At 45.1% G+C, this 12,046-nt stretch overlaps 1 protein-coding gene across 2 annotated transcripts in view; it reads right to left on the bottom strand.

Moving 5' to 3' along the window:
• The window catches only part of LOC120066463 (contactin-1a-like), a 184,612-nt gene extending 173,517 nt beyond the window's left edge, over positions 1 to 11,095 (bottom strand). For both annotated transcript variants that reach the window (XM_039017852.1, XM_039017851.1), the window contains exon 1: positions 10,961 to 11,095. The gene's annotated coding sequence lies outside the window, so the exon portion shown is untranslated. The remainder of the gene's footprint in view (positions 1 to 10,960) is intronic.
• Between the last annotated feature and the right edge of the window lie 951 nt (positions 11,096 to 12,046).

Raw genomic sequence — 12,046 nt, forward strand, 5'->3', positions numbered from 1 at the left:
GCCCTCGGCGATATCCTCCAAACACCGGCTTCTCTGGCATTATCACTTTATTAGAATGAGACGTCTCGTTGGCAGAAAGACAACTTGGAGGGACTACCTCCATATGACTGAGGAAGTCACAGAAAACAGAATCACACTGATAAGATTGGGGGATGCACCATACGCGCACACACATGCATAACATCACATGACTTAGCAACAAATCTTCCTTAGGTATTCTGATTATGATGCATATTCCTCTATTAAGCCTTTTCATCAACAACAGCAAAACGGTTATCCATTAAGTCATCAGTCTTTTACCAGTAAATTGCAAATATCAATATCAAATAGCCTTGTTGTGATATTGAGAACTAAGGATATAAATTGCAATGGGACTTTGATATCGTAAAAATAGCTGATCTAAATAAAAATCTACTTCCCGAATGGAGGAAGATATTCAGCGTTTTATGTCCCACACCTCTGCAGGGGTATGGTAGTCTGTATCATAGTGTAAAGGTCTCTGCAGGGGTATGGTAGTCTGTATCATAGTGTAAAGGTCTCTGCAGGGGTATGGTAGTCTAGCATAGTGTAAAGGTCTCTGCAGGGGTATGGTAGTCTAGCATAGTGTAAAGGTCTCTGCAGGGGTATGGTAGTCTGTATCATAGTGTAAAGGTCTCTGCAGGGGTATGGTAGTCTAGCATAGTGTAAAGGTCTCTGCAGGGGTATGGTAGTCTGTATCATAGTGTAAAGGTCTCTGCAGGGGTATGGCAGTCTAGCATAGTGTAAAGGTCTCTGCAGGGGTATGGTAGTCTAGCATAGTGTAAAGGTCTCTGCAGGGGTATGGTAGTCTGTATCATAGTGTAAAGGTCTCTGCAGGGGTATGGTAGTCTGTATCATAGTGTAAAGGTCTCTGCAGGGGTATGGTAGTCTAGCATAGTGTAAAGGCCTCTGCAGGGGTATGGTAGTCTGTATCATAGTGTAAAGGCCTCTGCATGGGGTATGGTAGTCTGTATCATAGTGTAAAGGTCTCTGCAGGGGTATGGTAGCCTGTATCATAGTGTAAAGGCCTCTGCAGGGGTATGGTAGTCTGTATCATAGTGTAAAGGTCTCTGCAGGGGTATGGTAGCCTGTATCATGGTGTAAAGGTCTCTGCAGGGGTATGGTAGTCTGTATCATAGTGTAAAGGTCTCTGCAGGGGTATGGTAGTCTGTATCATAGTGTAAAGGTCTCTGCAGGGGTATGGTAGTTTGTATCATAGTGGAAAGGCCTCTGCAGGGGTATGGTAGTCTGTATCATAGTGTAAAGGTCTCTGCAGGGGTATGGTAGTCTGTATCATAGTGTAAAGGTCTCTGCAGGGGTATGGTAGTCTGTATCATAGTGTAAAGGCCTCTGCATGGGTATGGTAGTCTGTATCATAGTGTAAAGGTCTCTGCAGGGGTATGGTAGTCTAGCATAGTGTAAAGGTCCCTGCAGGGGTATGGTAGTCTGTATCATAGTGTAAAGAGACAGAGCGTGGAGGAGAGAGAGACAGAGGGTGGAGGAGAACCCTGAGAGACAGAGGGTTGAGGAGAACCCTGAGAGACAGAGGGTGGAGGAGAACCCTGGGAGAGACAGAGGGTGGAGGAGAACCGTGAGAGACAGAGGGTGGAGGAGAACCGTGGGAGACAGAGGGTGGAGTAGAACCGTGAGAGACAGAGGGTGGAGGAGAACCGTGGGAGACAGAGGGTGGAGGAGAACCCTGGGAGAGACAGAGGGTGGAGGAGAACCGTGAGAGACAGAGGGTGGAGGAGAACCGTGAGAGAAAGAGGGTGGAGTAGAACCGTGAGAGACAGAGGGTGGAGGAGAACCGTGAGAGACAGAGGGTGGAAGAGAACCGTGAGAGAGAGAGGGTGGAGTAGAACCATGAGAGACAGAGGGTGGAGGAGAACCGTGGGAGACAGAGGGTGGAGGAGAACCCTGGGAGAGACAGAGGGTGGAGGAGAACCGTGAGAGACAGAGGGTGGAGGAGAACCGTGAGAGAGAGAGGGTGGAGTAGAACCGTGAGAGACAGAGGGTGGAGGAGAACCGTGAGAGACAGAGGGTGGAGGAGAACCCTGAGAGACAGAGGGTGGAGGAGAACCGTGAGAGACAGAGGGTGGAGGAGAACCCTGAGAGACCGAGGGTGGAGGAGAACCGTGAGAGATAGATAGTGGAGGAGAACCGTGAGAGGAGAACCGTGAGAGACAGAGGGTGGAGGAGAACTGTGAGAGACAGAGGGTGGAGGAGAACTGTAAGAGACAGAGGGTGGAGGAGAACCGTGGGAGACAGAGGGTGGAGGAGAACCCTGGGAGAGACAGAGGGTGGAGGAGAACCCTGAGAGACAGAGGGTGGAGGAGAACCCTGGGAGACAGAGGGTGGAGGAGAACCCTGAGAGGCAGAGGGTGGAGGAGAACCCGGAGAGACAGAGGGTGGAGGAGAACCGTGAGAGACAGAGGGTGGAGGAGAACCGTGAGAGACAGAGGGTGGAGGAGAACCGTGAGAGACAGAGGGTGGAGGAGAACCCTGAGAGGCAGAGGGTGGAGGAGAACCCTGAGAGGCAGAGGGTGGAGGAGAACCCGGAGAGACAGAGGGTGGAGGAGAACCCTGAGAGGCAGAGGGTGGAGGAGAACCCGGAGAGACAGAGGGTGGAGGAGAACCGTGAGAGACAGAGGGTGGAGGAGAACCGTGAGAGACAGATAGTGGAGGAGAACCGTGAGAGACAGATAGTGGAGGAGAAACCTGAGAGACAGAGGGTGGAGGAGAACCCTGAGAGGCAGAGGGTGGAGGAGAACCCTGAGAGACAGAGGGTGGAGGAGAACCGTGAGAGAGAGAGGGTGGAGGAGAACCCGGAGAGACAGAGAATAACAAGCCTGTGGCACATACATATATTGGCAGTAGGGTATATAGATACAGATATTGGCAGTAGGGACTATATATACAGATATTGGCAGTAGGGACTATAGATACAGATATTGGCAGTAGGGTACATAGATACAGATATTGGCAGTAGGGTATATAGATACAGATATTGGCAGTAGGGACTATAGATACAGATATTGGCAGTAGGGACTATAGATGCAGATATTGGCAGTAGGGTATATAGATACAGATATTGGCAGTAGGGACTATAGATACAGATATTGGCAGTAGGGTATATAGATACATATATTGGCAGTAGGGACTATAGATACAGATATTGGCAGTAGGGACTATAGATACAGATATTGGCAGTAGGGTATATAGATACAGATATTGGCAGTAGGGTACATAGATACAGATATTGGCAGTAGGGTATATAGATACAGATATTGGCAGTAGGGACTATAGATACAGATATTGGCAGTAGGGACTATAGATGCAGATATTGGCAGTAGGGTATATAGATACAGATATTGGCAGTAGGGTATATAGATACAGATATTGGCAGTATGGTATATAGATACAGATATTGGCAGTAGGGTATATAGATACAGATATTGGCAGTAGGGTATATAGATACAGATATTGGCAGTAGGGACTATAGATACAGATATTGGCAGTAGGGTATATAGATACAGATATTGGCAGTAGGGACTATAGATACAGATATTGGCAGTAGGGTATATAGATACAGATATTGGCAGTAGGGACTATAGATACAGATATTGGCAGTAGGGACTATAGATACAGATATTGGCAGTAGGGACTATAGATACATATATTGGCAGTAGAGACTATAGATACAGATATTGGCAGTAGGGACTATAGATACAGATATTGGCAGTAGGTACTATAGATACAGATATTGGCAGTAGGGACTATAGATACAGATATTGGCAGTAGGGACTATAGATACAGCTACTGGCAGTAGGGTATATAGATACAGATATTGGCAGTAGGGTATATAGATACAGATATTGGCAGTAGGGACTATAGATACAGATATTGGCAGTAGGGTATATAGATACAGATATTGGCAGTAGGGACTATAGATACAGATATTGGCAGTAGGGTATATAGATACAGATATTGGCAGTAGGGACTATAGATACAGATATTGGCAGTAGGGACTATAGATACAGATATTGGCAGTAGGGACTATAGATACATATATTGGCAGTAGAGACTATAGATACAGATATTGGCAGTAGGGACTATAGATACAGATATTGGCAGTAGGTACTATAGATACAGATATTGGCAGTAGGGACTATAGATACAGATATTGGCAGTAGGGACTATAGATACAGCTACTGGCAGTAGGGTATATAGATACATATATTGGCAGTAGGGTATATAGATACAGATATTGGCAGTAGGGACTATAGATACAGATATTGGCAGTAGGGACTATAGATACAGATATTGGCAGTAGGGACTATAGATACAGATATTGGCAGTAGGGACTATAGATACAGCTACTGGCAGTAGGGTATATAGATACATATATTGGCAGTAGGGTATATAGATACAGATATTGGCAGTAGGGACTATAGATACAGATATTGGCAGTAGGGACTATAGATACAGATATTGGCAGTAGGGTATATAGATACAGATATTGGCAGTAGGGACTATAGATACAGATATTGGCAGTAGGGACTATAGATACAGATATTGGCAGTAGAGACTATAGATACAGATATTGGCAGTAGGGACTATAGATACAGATATTGGCAGTAGGGACTATAGATACAGATATTGGCAGTAGGTACTATAGATACAGATATTGGCAGTAGGGACTATAGATACAGATATTGGCAGTAGGGACTATAGATACAGCTACTGGCAGTAGGGTATATAGATACATATATTGGCAGTAGGGTATATAGATACAGATATTGGCAGTAGGGACTATAGATACAGATATTGGCAGTAGGGACTATAGATACAGATATTGGCAGTAGGGACTATAGATACAGCTACTGGCAGTAGGGTATATAGATACATATATTGGCAGTAGGGTATATAGATACAGATATTGGCAGTAGGGACTATAGATACAGATATTGGCAGTAGGGACTATAGATACAGATATTGGCAGTAGGGTATATAGATACAGATATTGGCAGTAGGGACTATAGATACAGATATTGGCAGTAGGGACTATAGATACAGATATTGGCAGTAGAGACTATAGATACAGATATTGGCAGTAGGGACTATAGATACAGATATTGGCAGTAGGGACTATAGATACAGATATTGGCAGTAGGTACTATAGATACAGATATTGGCAGTAGAGACTATAGATACAGCTACTGGCAGTAGGTACTATAGATACATATATTGGCAGTATGGACTATACAGACACAGATAAGGCACTTGGAACTGACTGAGGGTCCCTTTTCAACCCCTCTAGGCTTGAACAGAGGCCCAATGGCCCAGTGGGACCAACCCTTCTGAGACAGGAGAGTGAAGAATAACCCACAAACAGAGATAATGACAGGCCTGCAGCACAGACAGATATTGGCAGGGGGGGAGGGACTATACACATTCAGAGATAAGCCAGAGCACAGAGCACAGAGATGGCAGAAGAGACTGAGGGTCTTTCTCTTGCTCTGAATTGAACAGAGGAGGGGTCTGTGTCTGAGCAAACAGAGAAGAAGAAGAAGATGTCATGTCTCTGTGTGTCTCACAGCGAGACAGCTAGCCGTACCATTAGTGATCCTCTCTCTATTGATTGAGACTTTTGTTCAATAGCTGGACAATCTAAAGAGATCATCGAGACAAGAGCATCAATCTAAAGAGATCATCGAGACAAGAGCATCAATCTAAAGAGATCATCGAGACAAGAGCATCAATCTAAAGAGATCATCGAGACAAGAGCATCAATCTAAAGAGATCATCGAGACAAGAGCATCAATCTAAAGAGATCATCGAGACAAGAGCATCAATCTAAAGAGATCATCGAGACAAAAGCATCACATGTTTGTCAGCAGGATCGGGGGAAAGGGGAGTTCACTCCACCACCATGAATTTAGCCTTATTAAGGCTCTCACAAATCACACCGAATGTGGATATAGCGTCCGTCTGCCGATCGTTCAGCACGCTGTGTTCAGCACGCTGTGTTCAGCACACTGTGTTCAGCACGATCGTTCAGCACGCTGTGTTCAGCATGCTGTGTTCAGCACGCTGTGTTCAGCACGATCGTTCAGCACGCTGTGTTCAGCACGATCGTTCAGCACGCTGTGTTCAGCATGCTGTGTTCAGCACACTGTGTTCAGCACGATCGTTCAGCACGCTGTGTTCAGCACGCTGTGTTCAGCACGCTGTGTTCAGCACGATCATTCAGCACGCTGTGTTCAGCACGCTGTGTTCAGCACGATCGTTCAGCACGCTGTGTTCAGCACGCTGTGTTCAGCACGATCGTTCAGCATGCTGTGTTCAGCACGATCGTTCAGCACGCTGTGTTCAGCACGATCGTTCAGCACGCTGTGTTCAGCACGATCGTTCAGCACGCTGTGTTCAGCACGATCGTTCAGCACGCTGTGTTCAGCACGATCGTTCAGCACGCTGTGTTCAGCACGATTGTTGAGCACGCTGTGTTCAGCACGATCGTTCAGCACGCTGTGTTCAGCACGATCGTTTAGCACGATTAGAGACCTCCCTTGAGTAAGTGTGTTCATTTTCAATAACAACAAATCTGGAGATGTCTTTCTTCTTGAATGGCCAACATTGCCTTCCATGTGACCAAACAAACATTGCCTAACAATCTACCCCCTCTGATGCCAAATGCCAGGCGTGCCAGCCACTTGGAGTCCCAGAGTACCTTCATTATCAAACCCAAATCTCCAGACTGGCTATCTTAGCTGTCTCTCAGCTAATGCATTGACTCTCTGCCAAAGAGCTTTGGAAAATTTGGATTTGGGAAGGAACATCTTGGGACAAATCTAATCTCACAGAAAGTCCTTAGAGAGTACCTTGATCTTAAATGGCAGCCGTCCAGGACCTCAACTTTCCTGCTTTGGAAATCACTGATTAAGAACTAAGAGGGTTAGTCAGTTTGTTAGGAATCTGTACCAATTCAGTAATATTACACCAACAACATGTCTCTAGTGAGTATCATTACATAAAGTCAACTGTGCTGAGCTGTGGACCTGAAAGTCCAACAAAAAAACAGCAACACTCCAACTATATCAGTCTGAAAATACACTCACGGTCCATGTTTTGATGACTCTGCCATTGTGTGGTTGGCTCTACCATGTAGCAGGGCCAAGATCTATGGTGTAGCCAATGTGTGTGGTCTCTTCGTAGCCAATGTGTGTGGTCTCTTCGTAGCCAATGAGTGTGGTCTCTTCGTAGCCAATGAGTGTGGTCTCTTCGTAGCCAATGTGTGTGGTCTCTTCGTAGCCAATGTGTGTGGTCTCTTCGTAGCCAATGAGTGTGGTCTCTTCGTAGCCAATGAGTGTGGTCCCTTCATAGCCAATGAGTGTGGTCTCTTCGTAGCCAATGAGTGTGGTCCCTTCATAGCCAATGAGTGTGGTCCCTTCATAGCCAATGAGTGTGGTATCTTCGTAGCCAATGAGTGTGGTCTCTTCGTAGCCAATGAGTGTGGTCCCTTCATAGCCAATGAGTGTGGTCTCTTCGTAGCCAATGAGTGTGGTCCCTTCGTAGCCAATGTGTGTGGTCTCTTCATAGCCAATGAGTGTGGTCTCTTCGTAGCCAATGAGTGTGGTCTCTTCATAGCCAATGACTGTGGTCTCTTCGTAACCAATGAGTGTGGTCTCTTCGTGGCCAATGAGTGTGGACTCTTCGCAGCCAATGAGTGTGGTCTCTTCTACTCAACAGGTTGACAGACACCATGCCACATGCATAGATGTGATGTACCAAATACTTCTGCACGTACCAAACACCAATCACTTCTGCTCCTGCACGTACCAAACACTTCTGCTTCTGCACGTACCAAACACCAAACACTTCTGCTTCTGCACGTACCAAACACTTCTGCTTCTGCACGTACCAAACACTTCTGCTTCTGCACGTACCAAACACCAAACACTTCTGCTTCTGCACGTACCAAACACTTCTGCTTCTGCACGTACCAAACACTTCTGCTTCTGCACGTACCAAACACTTCTGCTTCTGCACGTACCAAACACTTCTGCTTCTGCACGTACCAAACACTTCTGCTTCTGCACGTACCAAACACCAGTCACTTCTGCTTCTGCACATACCAAACACTTCTGCTTCTGCACGTACCAAACACCAAACACTTCTGCTTCTGCACGTACCAAACACTTCTGCTTCTGCACGTACCAAACACTTCTGCTTCTGCACGTACCAAACACCAGTCACTTCTGCTTCTGCACATACCAAACACTTCTGCTTCTGCACGTACCAAACACCAAACACTTCTGCTTCTGCACATACCAAACACTTCTGCTCCTGCACATACCAAACACTTCTGCTTCTGCACGTACCAAACACCAAACACTTCTGCTTCTGCACGTACCAAACACCAAACACTTCTGCTTCTGCACATACCAAACACCAGTCACTTCTGCTTCTGCACGTACCAAACACCAGTCACTTCTGCTTCTGCACATACCAAACACTTCTGCTTCTGCACGTACCAAACACCAAACACTTCTGCTTCTGCACATACCAAACACTTCTGCTCCTGCACATACCAAACACTTCTGCTTCTGCACGTACCAAACACCAAACACTTCTGCTCCTGCACATACCAAACACTTCTGCTTCTGCACGTACCAAACACCAAACACTTCTGCTTCTGCACATACCAAACACTTCTGCTCCTGCACGTACCAAACACCAAACACTTCTGCTTCTGCACATACCAAACACTTCTGCTTCTGCACATACCAAACACTTCTGCTTCTGCGTGGGTTTCATCCCTATAATTCATCATGAAAATCAGACCCTACTGCCAATGAAAGAGAGAGGTGTTTCTGTTGTCCCATCTCTGTGAAAACGGATAGGGTGCCGATGCACACAGGATTTGGTTTTTTTCTTCCTTGCCAACTTTTTCATTTATTGAATTCAAAATTAGCCAGCCCTGGCATTTCGGGTTGCTGAGCCTTTCTCAAGGGATGTCCTATCTGACCATATCTCTGGGTTCAGTTGAATCACAGTAACACTGACAGAGGACACCTCAAACCCAATGACCGCTCCAATCCCACTGAGGTTGCCAATTTGAAATGCATGATAGGACACACAGCGCTGCCTGGGCCGAGCCAGCCATGTCTTGGAGGGCCAGTGACTGTTATTTAAAGTGTTCCTCATCTAGCCTGGCTGACAGACTGCTCGGGCTGACCCTGTTCCAAAGCACTGAGGGAAGAACTTATGTAAAATATCCAAACTTCATCTCCATCCAGCTCTGCCTGGCAATGTAAAGCCCAAGATGCAGACATGGGCTGGGTTCAAGGAGTAATTGATTTATTTAAAATGTTTTTGAGAGTTTTATTGAGACTGCCTGGAGCGCTGGATGGGCGTGGTTTGTACTTGTGGAACTATTACATTGGTTCCATAGTACCAAGAAAGCTCAATCAAGTAGCTGAATTATCTGAAAGAAAACAACTACTATTTGAACCCAGGTCTGCTATGGTATACAACAGCAGCATGAGCCAGGAGGAGCCTTACTTCGCAGGTCATAAGGACAGCTGGAGATTTATTAGTAGTCCAGTTAATACAATTCAGCTCCGACAAAACAAGCCAATGTATCTGCTACAGGTTCAATGTTGACACACTGCCCAGGTCCTTCAGTTGTCAGTCTTTCAGTTATCTCAGATGTCAGTCGTTCAGTTATCTCAGATGTCAGTCTTTCAGTTATCTCAGATGTCAGTCTTTCAGTTATCTCAGATGTCAGTCGTTCAGTTATCTCAGATGTCAGTCGTTCAGTTATCTCAGATGTCAGTCTTTCAGTTATCTCAGATGTCAGTCTTTCAGTTATCTCAGATGTCAGTCTTTCAGTTATCTCAGATGTCAGTCTTTCAGTTATCTCAGATGTCATTCTTTCAGTTCTTTCAGATGTAACAAATACTGTACGAACGCTAAGTTAGCTAATAGACAGCTAAGCACTGCCACTGTTGACTGGAGAAAGCTTCGCTACAGCTACTGTGTAACAGTGTTGCTATGGGTTGCAGTAATGACTTTGATCTTGGATGCACCTGTACACGTCATGCAGAAAGACATTCTAGCTGCAATTAACTAAAGCAGGAATTCAGAATTATAATTATTTTATAGTCCAGCGTGTCCAGTTATAATGTATCGTTTATAACGCATACAGTAAACCTCCAGTAGCTAGAAAACCGAGAAAAGCCAGGCAGGACGCGCCCATGGTACCTTTGCTGACAACCTGTCTGACATTATAGCGGAATGAGGTGGTTTCCCAGCGACCTATATCTCCTGCCGTACGCAATGAATAATCATGAAAACGCATATTCATCTTGCAGGGATTGGACTGTTGGAAGTGGGTAGTCGGCTGTTATTTTAGCTTCATAAATTATCAGGAAAGGACAAGCAAATAGCCCCTAGAATAACCACCTATAACCACACCTGACGGTATCGATATTATGCCACCGGTAGGCAATTTTATACGTTCAAGGTTTTATGAATGACATAATTAATTAAGCACACAGGTGTTTAATCATCCGTAATGTGGATCAAATACAATCACACTATCCCTCCCCTCAAAAACCATGCAGCCAGCGCGCTGTCTGTCTGTTGAAGAAAAACATTTCACCCAGAATAACGTTTTCCATCTACGTGAAAACAGCATCCCTTCAAGATCATCTCTAAAATGTCAGTTTTGCAGTTGGGCAGAATAGAACGAGATGTTGCACAAACTTGTCAAAATTGTCTACGATTCTGCATTGCGGTAGGTTCCATCACTACATTCCCATCTCAATCACTGGAAACAACACTGATTCCCTCGCTTTTGCCCATTGCTGCATAGACCCGGATTTTCTAGAAATAATAAAATAATACATAGAATCAATGAAGCTGTTCATCTTCTTACCAGCAATAGCAGACGATCTGTCCGTCCGATTAACCTTCAAGACTCACACCTGGATCAACAGCACTGCATCGCCGGGCGCTCAGGAGCTCAGAGCCGGGAAGAAACTGACAGACAGCCGAGTCTCTGCCGCGTCCTCTTCGATTGGATGGAGGGCTATGACATTAGGACATGGGGGGCGGGGCGGGGTTGCGCTATTTCATTGGGCGACCGGAGAAGCCATCCAGTCCAAAATGTGTTCGTTTCATAACAAACGACGTGGCGGACTCATAGCTGAGTGTTGTTTTAGTTATTCTGCACTGTGATCATCATATCTTTTAGTTTCAGCATTAGCTGTCGTCTAGGTTAGAGGATAGCAACACTTCAATGAGAAAGTGTTGTGTAGGCTATGCATTAGCCTATTATATTTGAGAATGGCGTTGCCTGAAGCAGTCTACCTGATTGAAGAGAAGAGATGGATGTGCTATGGCTCCACTACAGCATTATGCTCTCAGATAAAGTGAATCGCCTTGTGTCGCATTCAAAACAACTGGGAACTCTGAAAAAAATCGAATCAAATGTTATTGGTCACATATAAGTGTTTAGCAGATGCCATTTCAAGTGTAGCAAAATGCTTGTCCTTCTAGTTCGACAGTGCAGCAATATCTAACAAGTAATGTCTAACAATTTCACAACAAATACCTAATACACACAAATCTAAGTAAAGGAATGGAATAAAAAACATATATATATATATTTATATGGATGAGCAATTTAGAGCATAGGCTAAGATGCAATAGATAGTATAGAACAGAATACAGTGTACATTATACATATGAGATGAGTAATGCAAGATATGTAAACATTATTAAAGTGACTAGTGTTCCATTTATTAAAGTGGCCAATGATTTCAAGTCTGTATGTAGGCAGCAGCCTCTCTGTGCTAGTGATTCCAAATCTGAATTCCAACTAGGGAACCCGGGCCTCATTCTAGAGCTCCGACTTTCCAACCTGAAGATCACTGACCTCATGATTTTACCTCTTAATTTTTAGGGTTCACAGTTGTTTTGAATGCGGCATGTGACACGCATGTCGTCATGCAGACTGTCA

This window comes from Salvelinus namaycush, chromosome 21 (assembly GCF_016432855.1).
Source record: "Salvelinus namaycush isolate Seneca chromosome 21, SaNama_1.0, whole genome shotgun sequence".
Taxonomy (NCBI): Eukaryota; Metazoa; Chordata; class Actinopteri; order Salmoniformes; family Salmonidae; genus Salvelinus; species Salvelinus namaycush.